The sequence below is a fragment of the Ursus maritimus genome, unplaced genomic scaffold, assembly GCF_017311325.1.
Source record: "Ursus maritimus isolate PB19 unplaced genomic scaffold, ASM1731132v1 scaffold_2, whole genome shotgun sequence".
NCBI lineage: Eukaryota > Metazoa > Chordata > Mammalia > Carnivora > Ursidae > Ursus > Ursus maritimus.
This window is the reverse complement of record NW_024424452.1, coordinates 61,990,538-62,008,028: the sequence shown is the minus strand read 5'-3', so window position 1 is coordinate 62,008,028 and position 17,491 is coordinate 61,990,538. Positions and strand designations below refer to the sequence as shown.

The window sequence follows — 17,491 nt, the reverse complement described above, 5'->3', positions numbered from 1 at the left end:
TAGTGTTCTGACTCAGTGCTAAGGATATGGCACTTTAATTAAGGCTCAACACACATGTTGGATGGCAGAAGATATGAGTTGGATGGTGGTTTCCATAGGGTATTCTTACTTGAAACTGAGTATGCAGTATGTTCGTTAAGCTTTTATGCACATTTTGCACAGGCTTCCACCTTCAGGACACAAGATGTGAGTTGGAAGACCTTTTCTCTACGGTACTCTCCCTGAGAGTTAAGTAGATGGCAGTTTCCTGAAGGTTCAACACAAATATTGGAAAACGCTTCTCTATTCACAAATCGGGATGTTAGTTCGAGGTTGCATTCTCTCTACACAGCCTTGGTTCTCAGAACAATTAAGTAGATGGCACTTTGGGCTTTCACACAGCCTTTTTGAAAGACTTCCATTTCATGACAGAAGATGTGAGGTGAACTCGTTCTTTCTGATAGCTGAGTAATATTCCATTGTATATATGGACAACAAATTCTTCTCTCATCTATGGAACATAAGAACTAGGAAGATCAGTAGGGGAAGAATGGGATAAAGAAAGGGGGAGTAATCAGAAGGGGGAAAGAAGCATGAGAGACTATGGACTATGAGAAACAAACTGAAGGTTTCAGAGGGGAGGGGGGTGGGGGAATGGGATAGACTGGTGATGGGTAGTAAGGAGGGCATGTATTGCATGGTGCACTGGGTGTTATACGCAACTAAGGAATCATGGAACATTACATAAAAAAACCAGGGATGTACTGTATGGTGACTAACATAATATAATAAAAAATTATTAAAAATAATAATAATAAAAAAGAAAGGGCCATGTGCCTGATGCTAAGGAGGACTGCAGTATAGAAAGCACCTTGCATCTCATAGATCTTCTCCCATGAAGATGGGAGCTTCTGCAGAAGTGTGCATGAAAAAGCAAAGCTAATGCCCTTTACTTACTCTATGTAAGAACGCTGTATAGAAACCATCTCTCACCTTGCATCTTTTTTTTTAATTTTAATGTTTTTTATTATATTATGTTAGTCACCATACAGTTCATCCCTGGTTTCTGATGTAAAGTTCGATGATTCATTAGTTGTGTATAACACCCAGTGCACCATGCAATACATGCCCTCCTTACTACCCATCACCAGTCTATCCCATTCCCCCACCCCCCTCCCCTCTGAAACCTTCAGTTTGTTTCTCATAGTCCATAGTCTCTCATGCTTCTTTCCCCCTTCTGATTACTCCCCCTTTCTTTATCCCATTCTTCCCCTACTGATCTTCCTAGTTCTTATGTTCCATAGATGAGAGAAGAATTTGTTGTCCATATATACAATGGAATATTACTCAGCTATCAGAAAGAACGAGTTCACCTCACATCTTCTGTCATGAAATGGAAGTCTTTCAAAAAGGCTGTGTGAAAGCCCAAAGTGCCATCTACTTAATTGTTCTGAGAACCAAGGCTGTGTAGAGAGAATGCAACCTCGAACTAACATCCCGATTTGTGAATAGAGAAGCGTTTTCCAATATTTGTGTTGAACCTTCAGGAAACTGCCATCTACTTAACTCTCAGGGAGAGTACCGTAGAGAAAAGGTCTTCCAACTCACATCTTGTGTCCTGAAGGTGGAAGCCTGTGCAAAATGTGCATAAAAGCTTAACGAACATACTGCATACTCAGTTTCAAGTAAGAATACCCTATGGAAACCACCATCCAACTCATATCTTCTGCCATCCAACATGTGTGTTGAGCCTTAATTAAAGTGCCATATCCTTAGCACTGAGTCAGAACACTAGCTAGACAACGTCTTCCCACTCATATCTTCTCTCATGAAGATTCAAGCCTTTTCAAAAGTGTGTATGAAAGCATACGGAAAGGGCCATACAGTTACTTGGAAGATGGAACACTGTATCGAATCCAAATTTCAGCTCACGTCACCTGTGTTGAATGATAAGGGAAGCGCCATATAAGTAACATGAAGAAAAAATATAAAAGATCGTCTGTAGAGCATATAGAATCTTCCAACACCCATCTTTCATGAAGATAGATGCATTTGCAAAAGTGTGCATGAAAGCATTGAGGAACCAGCCGTATGTTTCACTTGAAGTAAGAACACTTTTGGGAAACCATCTTCCAACTCACATCTGTCCTGAAGATGGCAGCCTTTGCAAAAAGTATGAGTGAAGGTGTTAAGAAGAGATCCAGCCACTTAATTCTGAGCACCAAGTCTTTGTAGAGAGAATGCAACATTGAACTAACATCGTGACTCATAAAGACAGACATGCGTTTTCCAGTATGTGTGTTGAACCTTCAGGAAAGGGCCATAGTAGGTGAGAACACTGGATAGATAGCATAAGATGCTCACAACTCACAACTTCTGTCATGAAGATGGAAACTTTTGCAATGTTGTGTTGAAAGCATAAGGAAAGTGGCAGAGACTTAGCTTCAAGAAAGGACAGTAGCGAATCCATCCTTCAAGCACGTCTTCTTTCATGAAGTTGGAAGCATTCTCAGAAGCGTGTTTCTCAGCATAAGGAAATTATCGTATGCTTAACTTTACAAAAGAACTCCATAGAAAACCATCTGAAACTCACATCTTCTCTAATGAAGCTGGAAGCATTGGCTCAAGGGTGAGGGAATGTGTAAAGAAATGACGCTTACTAAACTCTGGCACCAAGTCTCTGTATAGAGAATGCAACTTGAAACATCCTGATGCATGAAGAGAGAAGCTTTTTCAAATATCTGTGTTGGACAGTAAGAGAAGTGCCATATGCAGAACACACTAAGAAAGAACACCATCTAGAAACAACCTTCCAAATCACATCTACCTTCATGAAGATGGATGTATTTTCCAAAAGTGTGTATGAAAACATAAGGAATGTGCTGTATGCTCAAGTAAGAACACCCTTTGGAAAAGATCTTCCAACTCACATCTTCTGTAATGAAGATGAAAGTACTTGTGGAAGTGTGAGTGAAAGCATAAGGAGAGGTTCTATCTAAGTAGTTGTGAGAACCAAGTCTGTGTTGCTAGAAGGCAACATTGAAGTCACATCATGACGCATGAATATACACGCATTTTCCAATACGTGTGTTGAACCTTAAGGAAAGGGCAATATACACAAATCTCAGAACACTGAATAGACACCATCTTCCAAGTCACATCTTCTGTTAGGAAGATGGCAAGTTTTTCAAAAATGTCTACGAATGCATAAGGAAAATGTCACCTACTGGATGCTAGGAGAGAACACTCTATATAAAAGCATCTTGCACCTCACATCTGGTGTCATGAAGTGGGAACATTGTGCAAAACGGTGTCTGCAAGCATCAAGATAATGCCCTTTGTTTAACTACGTAAGAACACTACACAGAAAGCATCTGTCAACTCACATCTGTCATAAGGAGGAAAGCCATTTGAAAAGGTTGTGTGAAAACAAAAAGAAAGTGCCATCAGTCAATTCAGTGAACCAAGTTTGTGTAGAGAGACGGCAACATTGGTCAGTGAAGATACAAGGGCTTCCCAATATGTGTGTTGAACCTTAAGGAAACTGCCATAGTCATAACTCTCAGTAAGAAGAGGGTATGTAAAGGGTCTTCCAACTCCCATCGTCTGTCATGATGATGGAAGCATGTTTCAGAGTGTGAATGAAAGCTTAAGGAAAGGGCCATGAACCAATCCTCAGGAAAAACATTGTATTGACGCCATCTTTCAACTCACGTCTTCGGCCGTGAAGATGAAACCATTTGCACAGGTGTATAAGAAAACATAAGGAAAGTGCCATATACTGAAGTCTAAGAAAGAACCCCGTAGAGAAAGCATCTTGCATCTCACAGTCTTCTGTCATGAAAACGGAAGCATGTGCAAAAGTGTGTACCAAAACATAAACATGAAGCGCTTTGCTTAACTGTATAGAAGAACACTGTATAGACACCATGTCTCAACTCACAACTTCTGTCGTGAAGATAGAAGCCTTGGCAAGAGTGTGTGCGAGCGTGTAAAGAAAGTGCCGTCTACTTAATTCTGAGAATCAAATCTGTGTAGACTGAACGCAACATCAACCTAATGTCCTAATGCTCAATGATACAAGTGTCTCGTGTGTGTGTGTGTGTGTGTGTGTGTGTGTGTGTTGAACCTTAAGGAAAGCACCAAATGCTTAATGCTCAGTGAGAGCACTAGATACATGGCATCTTTCAACTCACATCTTCCGTCGTAAAGATGGAAGCTTTTTCAAAATGTGTGCCTGAGAGAAAAAGGAAGTGCTGTATTCTTGACTCTCAGGAAATCCTGTACCAAAAACATCTTTCAACTGGCATCTTGGGTCATGAAGATGGAAGCATTGTCAAGAGTGTGAGTGAACGCTTAAAGAAAAGTACCATCTACTTAATTCTGAGAAGAACATCTGCGGATAGGGAATGCAACTTCAAACATCCTGATTAATGAAGATACAAGCTTTTTCAAATTTCCATGTTGATCAATGATGAAAGTGGCTTCATAGATTAACACTTCCCATTGGAGAACTGCATCTTCTGGTGTATTGCCATCTGCATCACTGAGACATGATGGTGAAGGTAAGAGTAAATGGATTTGACCGTATAGGGTGCCTAGTCACCAGGGCTATTTTCAACTTTGGCAAATTGGATATTGTTGCCATCAATGACCCATTCATTCGCCTCAATTATGTGGTCTACAAATTCCCGTATGATTCCACCCATGGCAAATTTGATGGCACATTCAAGGCTGAAATGGGAAAATTGTCATCAATAGAAAGCCCATCTCCATCTTCTAGGAGTGAGATCCTGGCAACATCAAATGGGGTGATGCTGGTGGTGAGTATGTTGTGGAGTCTTCACCACCTTTGAGGTCTTTACCACCTTGGAGAAGGCTGAAGCCACTTGAATGGTGGGCTAAGAAAGTCACCATCTCTGTCCCTTCTGTTGGTGCCCCCATGTTTGTGATGGATATGAAACATGAGAAGTATGACAACTCCCTCAAGATTGTCAGCAATGCCTCCTGCACCACCAACTGCTTGGGTCCTCTTGCCAAGGTCATCTATGACAACTTTGGCATCATGGGGGCAACTCATGACCATAGTCCATGCCATCACTGCCACCCGGAAGACTGTGGGCAACCCCTCTGGGAAGCCATGGCGTGATGGTCGAGAGGCTGCCCAGAACATCATCTCTGCTTCTATTGGAGCTGCCAACGTTGTAGGTAAGGTCATCCCTGAGCTGAACGGGAAGCTCACTGGCATGGTCTTCCATGTCCCCCCACCAACATGTCAGTCATGGATCTGACCTGCTACCTGGAAAAAGCTGCCAAATACAATGACATCAAGAAGGTGATTAAGCAGGCATCAGAGGGCCCCTCAAGGGCATCCTGGGCTATACTGAAGACCAGGTTGTCTCTTGAGGCTTTAACAGTGGCACTTACTTCCACCTTTGATACCGGGGCTGGCATTGCCCTCAATGACCACTGTGTCAAGCTTATTTCCTTGTATGACAATGAATTTGGCTATAGCAACCAGGTGGTGGACCTTGTGGTCCACAGGGCCTCCAAGGAGTAAGAGCCACCTGGACCACCAGCCCCAAAAAGAGGAAGAGGAAGAGCAAAGCCCTTGGCTGCTGGGGAGTCCTTGCCCACAAATCATCCCCCAACACACTGAGACTTTCCCAACCTCTCCACAGTTTCTATCCCAGACATGCTGAAGAAGGGGAGGGACATGGGAAGACCCATCTTGTCATGTACCATCAATAAAGTATACTGTACCCAGCTCTCGCCATCCCCCAATTCAACTTTATTGCAGAATATTTGATATATAGATGCCCTTTAATTCTTAACTAAATGTAGTGGCCTCTGTCACCAATACTCTTTTGAAACTACTCTTGTAGATGGGTCAGTAAATCCATTTACTGCTAAATCCAATGAACAACTTTTATTCTGAAGAAATTTTGATTCCATGTAGCACTGTATATTATTGATCAAGTTAACATTTCAATAATTTTTCCTTCAAAAATAATAAATAGTGGATATATGTTCATTGTAGAAAAATTTGAAAAGCAAAAATAAAATAATTTCCACAACTGAAATATACCCAGTCTTACACATCATCTATACAGTTTATATATGCACAAACATATGTAGCAAAGTAATACTTAAGTATGCATGTGTGTGACTATCTACATATATAGAAATATCTTAATATGATCCCTCCTTCACAAAATTTTAAATACTCTATCAGTGTGGCTTAGACATCTTTCCATGTCAATGTATATTCTCCAATAGTACATGCTAGTTATTAAAGAAAAAAAAAAGCTACATGATGGTGAAGTGGAAGCCAGAAAAAAAATCTAGAAGGATGGCAAAATAACTGTAATGAAGATAGAAACTGACAAATTAGAAAATGGTAGAATTCGTCCACAGAAAATATTTTTTAAAACTTTTTTAGAAACTACTTTCTTTCAAAGATATGAATTTAAAAAGAGAAAAAAGTCAGATACTTGGTAATTAGAAGCGAGAAATTAAATGAGTCTTAACCATAAACTAAGATTGAAACAAAAACAAAACCTAAAGGAAAACCGTATCATTACCAATGTCAACTTGTCACTCAACATTTTCTCTGTATATTCTAAATAGGCTGCATGATGTTTGGGACAATGGATTAAGTGGTATATCTCATGTGATTGTGCTCTAATCAGCTGTTAATTTCATTCACTCTCATTGTCATAAACCTACTCTCTAGAAAGCAACATCATAGTGTTTTCATTCTTTAGTAAATGTGAATGCATTCTCTCATGTCACAATTAAGCCCTTCACATTGAACATTAAATTACATAATAACAGTAATAACCAGAATATAGTAAGAAGTAGGCAACATAGAATTTCAGAGCATGTACTCTGGACAAATGGTTTGGATTCATAACTTAGCTCTTCTACTTTGAGTAAGTTAGTTTTCTAATCTGTCAAGTAGTAATGATAATAATAGAATTTATCACATATGGTTGTTGTGAAGATTGCATGAATTAATATATGTAAAACATTTAGAAAAGTTACCAGAACACAGAGAAATACTTTAAGTACTAGCTGTTGTTATCACTAGGATTTAAATGGTAGAAGAACAGCAATTTTTTTCTTCTATTCCCCACTTTATTTTCAACCCTTAGAATAGAGAGTAACACATGGTAGATGCTCAATAAATTTTCTTGAATAATGAACATTTATTAAACACTTCCAATAGCCAGGCATGGAGATAACATATTTTATGTGCATTACTTCATTAATCTTGCTAATAAACTGTTGAGTTTAATACACTTATCATCTGTCTTTTCTTGATATGGACCTTAAAACATGGGTTAAATTAGCTGTCAGATGTCAGCTGATTAGGAAGCTTATTAATTTCCTATTGCTACTATAAAAATTACCACAAACTTAGCAGTTTCAGTAATACATACTTATCATCTTACATTTCTATATGTCAAAAATCTGAAATGAGTCTTACTGGGGTAAAATCAAGGTATTGAAAGTCTGACTTCCTCTTTAGAAGCTGTAGGGAGAATCTTTGCTTGCCTTTCTCAGTTTCTTGAGGCCTTCTGATTTCCTTAGCTCATGGCTTTTTCTCTCCACTTTCAAAGATATCATGTATAAAAAAACAAAACACTCAGATAGGGGTAAACTCTGAGATGACCTAAATGTTTTTATTAAAATAAGAAGACTGTAAGGCAGTTATTTTAAATACAAACTCATTAGTGAACAGATAGGTAGTTCAATAAGTAGGAAACTAAAAAAATTAAATATAATTAAATGTAGATTTTAGAACTAAAATACAGTATATATAAAAATCTGACATAAAAAATAAAGCATCTGAAATTTTAAAAATCACTGGATTGCCATGTCATGATATCAATTTGGACCATGTAGAAAGATGAGTCAGTGAACTTGAAAATGGATACTTAGAAATCACAGCATTGGAAGAACAGAATGAAAAAAGATTCAAAATAAAACATAGCTCTTTATGGAAAAATATCATATCCTGTAACATGTATCTTTTTGGAGGCCCAGAAAGAGACTAGAAAATGAGTCAGCATTTCATTTTATTTTTGAATAATATTTTCCTAATGACTAATGTTATTTATCATCTTTTCATGTGCCTGTTGAAATCTTGTATGTCTTCTTTAGACAATTGTCTGCTAAAGTACTTCGCCATTTTTGGTGGTGTTGTCTTTATGCTGTTGTAAGAGTCATCATATATTCTGCATTCTAGACCCATACCATATATAGACTTTGCAAATATTTCCTCCCATTCTGTAGGTTGTCTTTTCACTTTCCTAATGGCACAAAATTTTTAAATTTTACTGAAGTCCAAAGTCTATTTTTTTATTTTATTCATGCTTTTTGTGTCCCATCTAAAAATCCATTGCAAAATCCAAGGCCATAAAGATTTACCTCTGTTTTCTCCTAAGAGTTTTATTGTTTTCCTCTTATATTTATATTGCTGTTACATTTTTAGTTAATTTTGTATATAGTATAAGTTAGAGATACAACTTCATTCTTTTGCATTAAGATAACTGATTATCCTAGCACCATTTTTGAGGAAAATATTCTTGCCCTCAATGAATGGTGATGACCGCCTTATTGAAAGCAAAGTGGCCATAAATACAAGTTTATTTTTGGAGTCTTAATTCTATTCCATTGATCCATATGTCTATCCTTCTGCCAGTAACACAGAGTCTTGATAAATGTACATTTATCATAAGTTTAGAAATAGAAGTGTGAGTGCTCCAATTTTATTCTTCTTCTCAAGATCATTTTGGAGGATTGGCTTTCCATTTCTGCCCCCCCCCAAAAGCCCATTGAAACAGGGATTCAATAAATTCAATAAAGATTGCATTGCTACTATAGATCACCATAGATCATCTTGAATAGTATTTCCAACTGCATAATAGTAAGTCTTCTAATCTATAAACATTGATGTCTTCCATTTGTGTAGATCTTTTTAAATTTCTTCCAGCAATATTTCAGTTTTCTTTGTATGTCTTTAACCTTCATTAAATTTGTTCTTAGATATTTTGTTCTTTTGAATATTATTGTAGACTGAATTATTATTTTTTTAAATTTTCTTTTCCAATTGTTCATTGTTGGTGTATAGAAACACAACTGATTTGTTTGTGTTGGTCTTGTACCCTACAACTTTGGTGAATTTGTTTATTAGCTATAATAGGGTGTATGTGTGGGTTCCTTATGATTTTCTATACATAGAATTATGCCATCTGCAATTAGAGATAGTTTTAACTCTTACTTTAAAATTTGGATGGGTTTTTTTTCTTTTATAGGATAGTTGTTTGGCTAGAACTTTGGATGCAATGTAAATAGCAGTGGTAAAAAGAGCCATCCTTATCTTTTCCCTGATCTTAGGAACAAAGCTTTCTATCTTTTACCATTGAGCATGACATTAGGCATGGGGTTTTTCATAAATGTCCTTTATATATTCAGGATGTTCCCTTCTATTCCTCATTTTCTGAGTGTTTTTATTATGAAAGAATGTTGGATTTTGTCATGCCTTCTCTGCATCAATTGAGATGATCATGTGCCTAACTCCTCTTCATTCTATTAATGTGGTGTATTACATTGATTAGCTTTATTATGTTGAACCACCCTTGATTCCTGGGATAAATCCCACTTGGTCATGGTATATAATTATTTTAACATGTTGTTGGATTCAGTTTGCTAATATTTTGTTGAGAATTTTCCGCTCATATTCATAAGGGATATTGGTCTGTAGTTTTCTTTAATTGTGCTGTCTTTGTCTGGCTTTTGTATCAGGGTAATGCTGGCCTTCCAGAAAGAGTTAGGAAATGTTGTCTATTCCATTTTTTGGAGTAACTTGAGAAGAATGATTTCACTTATCTCTTGACACTTTCAAGGTTCTATGTTCTTTTTTTTTTAAAGATTTTATTTATTTATTTGACAGAGAGAGAGACAGCCAGTGAGAGGGAATACAGGCAGGGGGAGTGGGAGAGGAAGAAGCAGGCTCCCAGCAGAGAAGCCTGATGTGGGGCTCGATCCCAGGACTCCGGGATCACGTCCTGAGCCGAAGGCAGATGCTCAATGACTGAGCCACCCAGACTCCCCCAAGGTTCTATGTTCTTTTTTTAAAAAATATTTTATTTAGTTATTTGACAGAGATAGAGACAGCCAGCGAGAGAGGTAACACAAGCAGGGAGAGTGGGAGAGGAAGAAGCAGGCTCATAGCAGAGGAGCCTGATGTGGGGCTCGATCCCTTAACACTGGCATCATGCCTTGAGCTGAAGGCAGACGCTTAACCGCTGTGCCACCCAGGCGCCCTCCAAGGTTCTATGTTCTAAACTGCTTTCTGCAGTTTTATTATAATGTGTCTTAGTGTGGATATCTTTGTTTATCCCACTCAGAGTTTATTGAGATTCTTGGACATCTAGATTGATATACTGATACATTTTAAGAGATCTGGGAAATTTGGGGCCATTATTTCTTCAAATATTCTGCCTTTTTTTCTTTCTTCTCGTTCTGGAACTCCAATAACTCATATGTTGGTGTGATTGATAGTGTACCAAGGATCCTTAGGCTCTGATCATTTTTCTTTCTTTTTTATTTCTTCTCCTCGGACTGGTTAAATTATCTTATCTTCAAGTTTACCAAGTCAGTCTTCTGTCTTCTCAAATCTGCTGTTGAACTCGAGTGAAACTTTCATTTCAGTTATTGCACTTTTCAGCTCCAGAATCTCTATGGTCCTTTTTACACTTTCTCTCTTTATTGATATTCTCTACTTCATACATTGTTTCCATTTCCTCTAGCTCTTTGTCAATGGTTTCCTTTAGCTATCTGAGCACAGTTAAGAAAGTGATTTAAAGTCTTCATCTAGGAAGTCAACATCTCCACTTGCTCATACACAATTTATATTAATTTTGTGTTTTCCTGTAAATGGATCATGTTTATCTTTCTCTGTATTTTTTGTAAATTTTTGTTAAAAATTGGACTTTTTGAGTATTATATGCAAAAAAAATTGATGGGGAAAAATGAAGATAGAAATTCACATAGGAAGAAAGAGAGGAAAGAAGAAAGGGAAAGAAAAGGGAAAAGAAAAGGAATGAAGGCAAAGAGAGGAAGGGAAAGAAAATAAAATAAAAGAAGAAAGAAAAAACAAGCAAAGCAAAGTAAAATATTACTCTTCAAGTCTTTGCAAATTGACTCTTATTGGGGCAAACATCTAGCCAGGCCCTTTATAACTCTACCTAGCTTATATTTCCTACTTGTTTTGAGCCCAAAGACAAGCCACAGTTGGGAGTTTATTGTCTTCTCAGGTCTTTTGTGAGCATGTTAACTGACCTGAACATTCATCTACCCTGGTTTCACCCATTATGCATACTAGATTTAAAAATCCCTATTCCCTCATAATACTCACTCTTTGGTCTTTCTCCCAGAATTTTGGTGTCTTTATTGTTTACTCTGTTTCTTTTTTCTTTTTTTTTTTTACTCTCACCCCCTCCCCGCAAGCAGAAACATCTTTTTCATTTGGCTTTTATTGTTTTTGAGGACCACAGAGCTTCTCTAACCTGACAGTTTCCTAGCTTGGAAATCCTAGCTATCCATACCAGGAACATGGGCTGCCCTGTTTGGACACCACCATGCTGGGGAGTGGTATAGGGTGATGGTTGTTAATATGCCACAAAGATCTCCTATTCTTTTTTCAGGGGTCTTTATCCCGGCTAAACATTTCCTTGGTTGCTATAAACCTTAGGATATTTTCCAGTTTCAGTAAGGTTGATCCTGGCAGTTTTCATCATTTTGGGGGTATCTCTGGGGAGGTTCCCTACTCCTACATTTTCACTGACACCACTGGTCTATTTTCATAAGCAAAATTATTGGAATATAGACATAGCCATCTGTTTAAATATTGATGGTTGCTTTCAAGCTATGTGTTCGGAGTTGAGTAGTTGCAAAAGAGATGGTATGGGCTGCAAGCTTAAAATACTTAATAACGGGTTCTTTAAGAAAAGTCTGCAGATTTCTGTTTTAAAATTTTCTTTATACATAAACTTTGCAAGATAAAGAGTGTATTACTTCTTTTCTAATCTACATGTAATTTGTTTTTATTGCTTTATTCCATCGGCTTCAAGGTGATTCGTAAAAGGTCGTATAGAAATATTAAGAGTGGATATTTTTGCATTAGTCTTAGAAGAAATACATCTCATTTTCATGCAAAAATATTATGTTAGCTGTATATAAGAATATATTTCCTTTTTCCACCTCCATTGACCACCTTGACTGAAGAGTTTATGCTTTTAAGCCAATTTTGAATATAACCACCCATTACTTTCTCCAATATTTTACTACTCTTTTGCTCTTCTGGAACTTGATAATATGTATTCTAAATCAATTGCTCTTCTCCTATTGCTCACCGAAGCCCTGTTCAGTTCTCAGCATTGCTCTATATTTAATTGTAGCTTTATTGCTACATCTTTCTTGAATTCACTTTGTTTTTTTTTTCTGAAGCACCTAACATGTTGTTAATCAAAACTAGTGAATATTTTATTTCAGATTTTATATTTTTTATCTCTAGTAGTTCCACTTGCTTTTATATAGCTTCTATTTCTTTTCATATGTTCATCATTTCTTTGTAATTCTTAAGCATAGTGTAGTAGTTGTTTTAAAATCATTGCCTACTAGTTCCATTAACTTTGTAATTTTTGGTTCTACTTTGACTCTTTTCTCTTGATGGTGAGTAACATTGTCCTACTTTGTGGGGTGCCTGGGTGGCTCACTCATTAAGCATCTGCCTACCGCTCAGGGCATGATCCTGGCATTCTGGGATTGAGCCCCGCATCAGGCCCCTCCGCTGGGAGCCTGCTTCTTCCTCTCCCACTCCCCCTGCTTGTGTTCCTTCTCTCACTGGCTGTCTCTCTCTCTGTCAAATAAATAAAATCTTAAAAAAAAAACCAACACTGTCCCACTTTGCATATTTAGTATTTTTGATTCATTGCATGACACTATGAATATTGTGTGTCTGGATTTTATTATTTATTTATTTATTTTACTTTAAGGAAAAAGAAGGATAAACAAGTCAGTGCAATGGGGAAAATATATCAGCGTATGTGTATATGCATATGCAGTTGGGAGTAGTAACATTGTTGTCAATAAAGAACGTCCAACTTTATAATCTCTCAAGGAAATGTGCTTTGAAACAATGAATTAGTCCTTAAAGCAGGAACTAAGCTTTGTGTAACTTAGGAGAAATTAGAATGGCCTTAAATTTCTTTAAGTGGAAGAATTTTTTTTAAGCATGAAAAGTTTTTAAAATGGTAAAGGCATAAATATAGTGATACCAACAAATGTCCAAGACAAGTTAAGTGAAAAATGGCAGTTGCAGAAAAGTACGTAATAGGAGATGCAAATAACTCAAGCACACATACCACAATTACACTTTTCTATAGACAAAAATAATTGTATAAATGCATTCATTCTTGAAAAACTCCTATCCGATAATGGTGGTTCATTGTAAGGAACAGGGAAGAATCAGATGGCTGTGGACATAGATTAGATGGTACTGAAAGCAGTGATTTAGATTTAATTTAGGTATATATTTTGCCTTTTTTAATGGAATTTCAGATGTTTAATATAAAAATACCCTTTGGTGTTTTTTTTTTTAATGATTTTATTTGTTCATCTGACAGAGAGCACAAGCCAGGGGAGTGGCAGGCAGAGGGAGAGGGAGAAGCAGGCTCCCCGCTGAGCAGGAAGCTGGACACAACATGGGTTCTATGCCAGGATCCGGGGATCATGACCTGAGCAGAAGGCAGATGCTTAACTGACTGAGCCACCCAGGCACCCCAAAAACTACACTTTTGGTAGTTAAAAGTTAAATGGTCCAAGTGAATAAACATTAAAGAATGAAGGGCCTATGCTGAGGATGAGAGAGATGGCAGGTAAGATTGAGAGTGGATGAGAATCATTCATGCTTTAGTTTATATGCTTCAATATCATTTGTATATTTATCAAAGATAATGTAAAGGTAAATTTCTTGTGTGTTTTGCAAATAATACATATATAATTGTGTTATGCAGGGGCCAACAAACTTTTTTTTTTTTCAAACACCAGCAAATAAATGTTTAAGCTTTGAGGGACATAGGGTCTTTATCATTACTTCTTCATTCTGCCATTATAATAAGAAAACATATGTTGACAACACATAAATGAATGAATTTGGCTGTGTTTCAGTAAAACTTGAGTCACAAAAATGGATAGTGGGCCAGATTTGACTTTCCAGCTGTAGCTGGTATACCCCTGGTAAGAAGAGTACTAATACTTGTGTAGGGGGGATAAAAGGAAACTGTGTATGTTTGATTATCTGCTTTATTATAATGACATATCAAATTCATTTTCATGTGAACCATATAACAATTCATTATATTAATTTAAGAATGCTGTTAAAGTTGTACTTTACAGCCAAAAATCAAAATGTATTCGCCTTAAAATTTTTTTTAAAAATGTATTCACCTTTACCAATTCAAAAGATAATAATAATATTTGTATGGAATCTACTTGCTAGGGGTTCCTGGGTGGCTTATTCCCTTGAGCGTCTGCCTGAGGCTTTGGTCATGATCCCAGGATCCTGGGATGGAGTCCTGCATTGGGCTCCCTGCTCTGGAAGGAGACTTGTCCTTCTGCACTTCCCCCCACTTGTTCTATCAATTTTTCCCTTGCTCTCTCTCTCAAATAAATAATAAATTAAAAATATTTGAAAAAAAATGCACTTGCTACTAATTTAAACAACAAATGGAGCACCACTCAAAATATACAAAATATCTATCAAATCATAAAGTGTGAAACAAAAATTCAGAGGAAAATACATGCATAAGAGAAAATTAGTTTTGTATAAAGAATAGAACAAGAATAATTTTAAGGCATAGTTAGAAATATATTTTAAAAGAATTTTACACTATCTTCAGTTTTTACAATCAGTTGTAAGATGACCATAAAATTACAATTTGATGTAGATGAGTTAGCATGTCATGCAAAATACTGAACAACCGACATATTGTAATATTTTGCTGAATTCAAGTCATGTGTTTGAACTAGAACACAAATCAACATGTTAATAACTAAAAGGTCTCTTGGATTATTTATTTTTAAAAGTGATTTATGATGCTGTAAAAAAATTAATGGAGCAGTTCTATCTGGACAAAATTCTGTCTTCTAATTTACTTAAAAACTCAGACTCCTTATGTCTAATAGCTTGAAAACAGAAGGGGGAAATGGAGCTGAAATAACTAATTTACTCAGAATATGAAAATTATCATTCCAATTTGATGAATACTTATTATGTGCTGTTAAATTTACATATGCTATATAATTTAATTTGTAGAATAAAGCTCTGTGGTAACTAATAATATTCCTATTTTACTAATGTCGAAAAGGAGGCTCAGAAAAATCAAGTCCTTACTATGATTATAGTATTAATAAATGGTAGAAATGAAATTCTTTTGGCATGGTTCCATCTTCTAAGAAGTTTTCTTCCCACTGTACTTTGTGAGTTCTTCTCAAAGAAGGAGACTATATTCTTCAACTAACTCTAATCTGAATTGAAAAATTCAGGAAAAAAAAGCAATATGTGGAGAAAAAAAATCAATATCATTTACTCCTAAAATCTTCATATCTGTAGTAGAGTGAGGAACTGTCATCTTTGGGTAATTATTTTCATAAAACAGCACTGTACATTTTAACAAAAACCTTTTAGCTTTGTTACCTCGGGCAAACTTACTTAACCTCTATGAACCTCCTTTGCCTTATATACAACACAACAACAATAATAAAACCAATTCATAGTTCTCAGAAGTTTTGAAAATTAAGTAAAAAGGGAGGGGAAACACATTTTACATTAAAATTTAGTGTAAAAATAATGCATAATCAAAATTATCTGAAATTCCCCAATCCCTTATGTTTGATTTTATATTCCATGACACACACATTGATACACAAAATATGATATATATGGTATTAGTATATAAACAATGACTTTCTCATTAAGAAAATTTTACTCTTCCCAAAGTATTTTGATGTAAGCATAGTATCTGGAGACAGCTCTCCATGAGTCTCACATTTCTGCACATCTTGTATCAGATTCCATTTTGGACCACCTTTCAAGGATATTAAAAAACAGCCTAAGAAGTTAGAGATAGTGTCTCGTCCTTGACAGCAGAGTTCAGAATTGTTTCTTGAGCAGAATAATTAAGATAACATCTTCTTTTGGGGAAAGATTTGGGCAGGTGTGTTAGCAGCCCTGATATACATCTCTATGGAACTGTGGGAGGGGAGAAAAAATAATATGAACGTGAAGTTCATGCTGCGTGCTGATCCATGAGTGTAAAGTCCCAGGATTCTTGTGTCTTCCATGCTACTGTGACAGGATAACTTGTTGGGTTTGAAGTAGGGAATGACCTCAAACACTACATAATTCTTCACTTACGTGAGACTCACATTTTGTGCAGAGAAGATTAGTTTAGGTTTTATCCCTCATCCTATGATTTCCAAAAAATTAAAATGTATCTGATTTCCAGACAATGTTTTCTAGCTAAAAATTATTTTAAAAAAATTTTCTGAGTATAGTCAATACACATATTATGTTAGTTTCAAGTGTATAACATAGTGATTCAACTTTTCAGTATGTTCTGCTATGCTACCATGTGTCACCATACAATGCTATTACAATATAACTGAGCATATTCCCCATGCTGTGCCCTTTATTCTTCTGACTTATTCATTCTGTAACTGGAAGCCTATACTCCCACTCCCCTTCACCCATTTTACTTATCCTCCTTCCCCTTGCAACCATCAGTTTGTTCTCTGTATTTGTAGGTCTGATTCTGCTCTTTGTTTGTTTATTCACTTGTTCTTTTAGATTCCACATATGAGTGAAATCATGATGGCATTTGTTTTTCTCAGTGTGATTTATTTCACTTAGCATAATAGCCTCATAAAAAGAGGATGAGATCCTGCCATTTGTGACAACATGGGTGGATCTAGAGAACGTACACTAGATCCTTTTTGCCACTTATCTTAGAATACTTGTGACTTACAAATTGAACTTCGAAAAGTTGTAGTTTGTCCAAAGAGAACAAGGATATATTTGATAATTGACCTCTACCGAGTAAAATAAGCAAGGAAGGAGAATTTTGATATTTTTCCAAAAGAAGTTTGGAAAAGAGAAATTAGTTGGAGATGCTATTTGGATGAAACCTTCCAGGCAAAATTGTCAGTCCTTTCTAATTTAATTTCATCTTTGTGTGTTACCATATTTTTTTTTAATTAATTTATTTATTTTTTAATGATTTTTTATTAATAAGCAAGGAAGGAGAATTTTGATATTTTTCCAAAAGAAGTTTGGAAAAGAGAAATTAGTTGGAGATGCTATTTGGATGAAACCTTCCAGGCAAAATTGTCAGTCCTTTCTAATTTAATTTCATCTTTGTGTGTTACCATATTTTTTTTT

General features: G+C 36.2%; 1 pseudogene; it reads left to right on the top strand.

Annotated features, from left to right (window-relative positions):
- The first annotated feature begins 4,535 nt into the window (after positions 1–4,535).
- On the top strand, positions 4,536–5,539 carry LOC103658261 (annotated as a pseudogene).
- Positions 5,540–17,491: the final 11,952 nt, after the last annotated feature.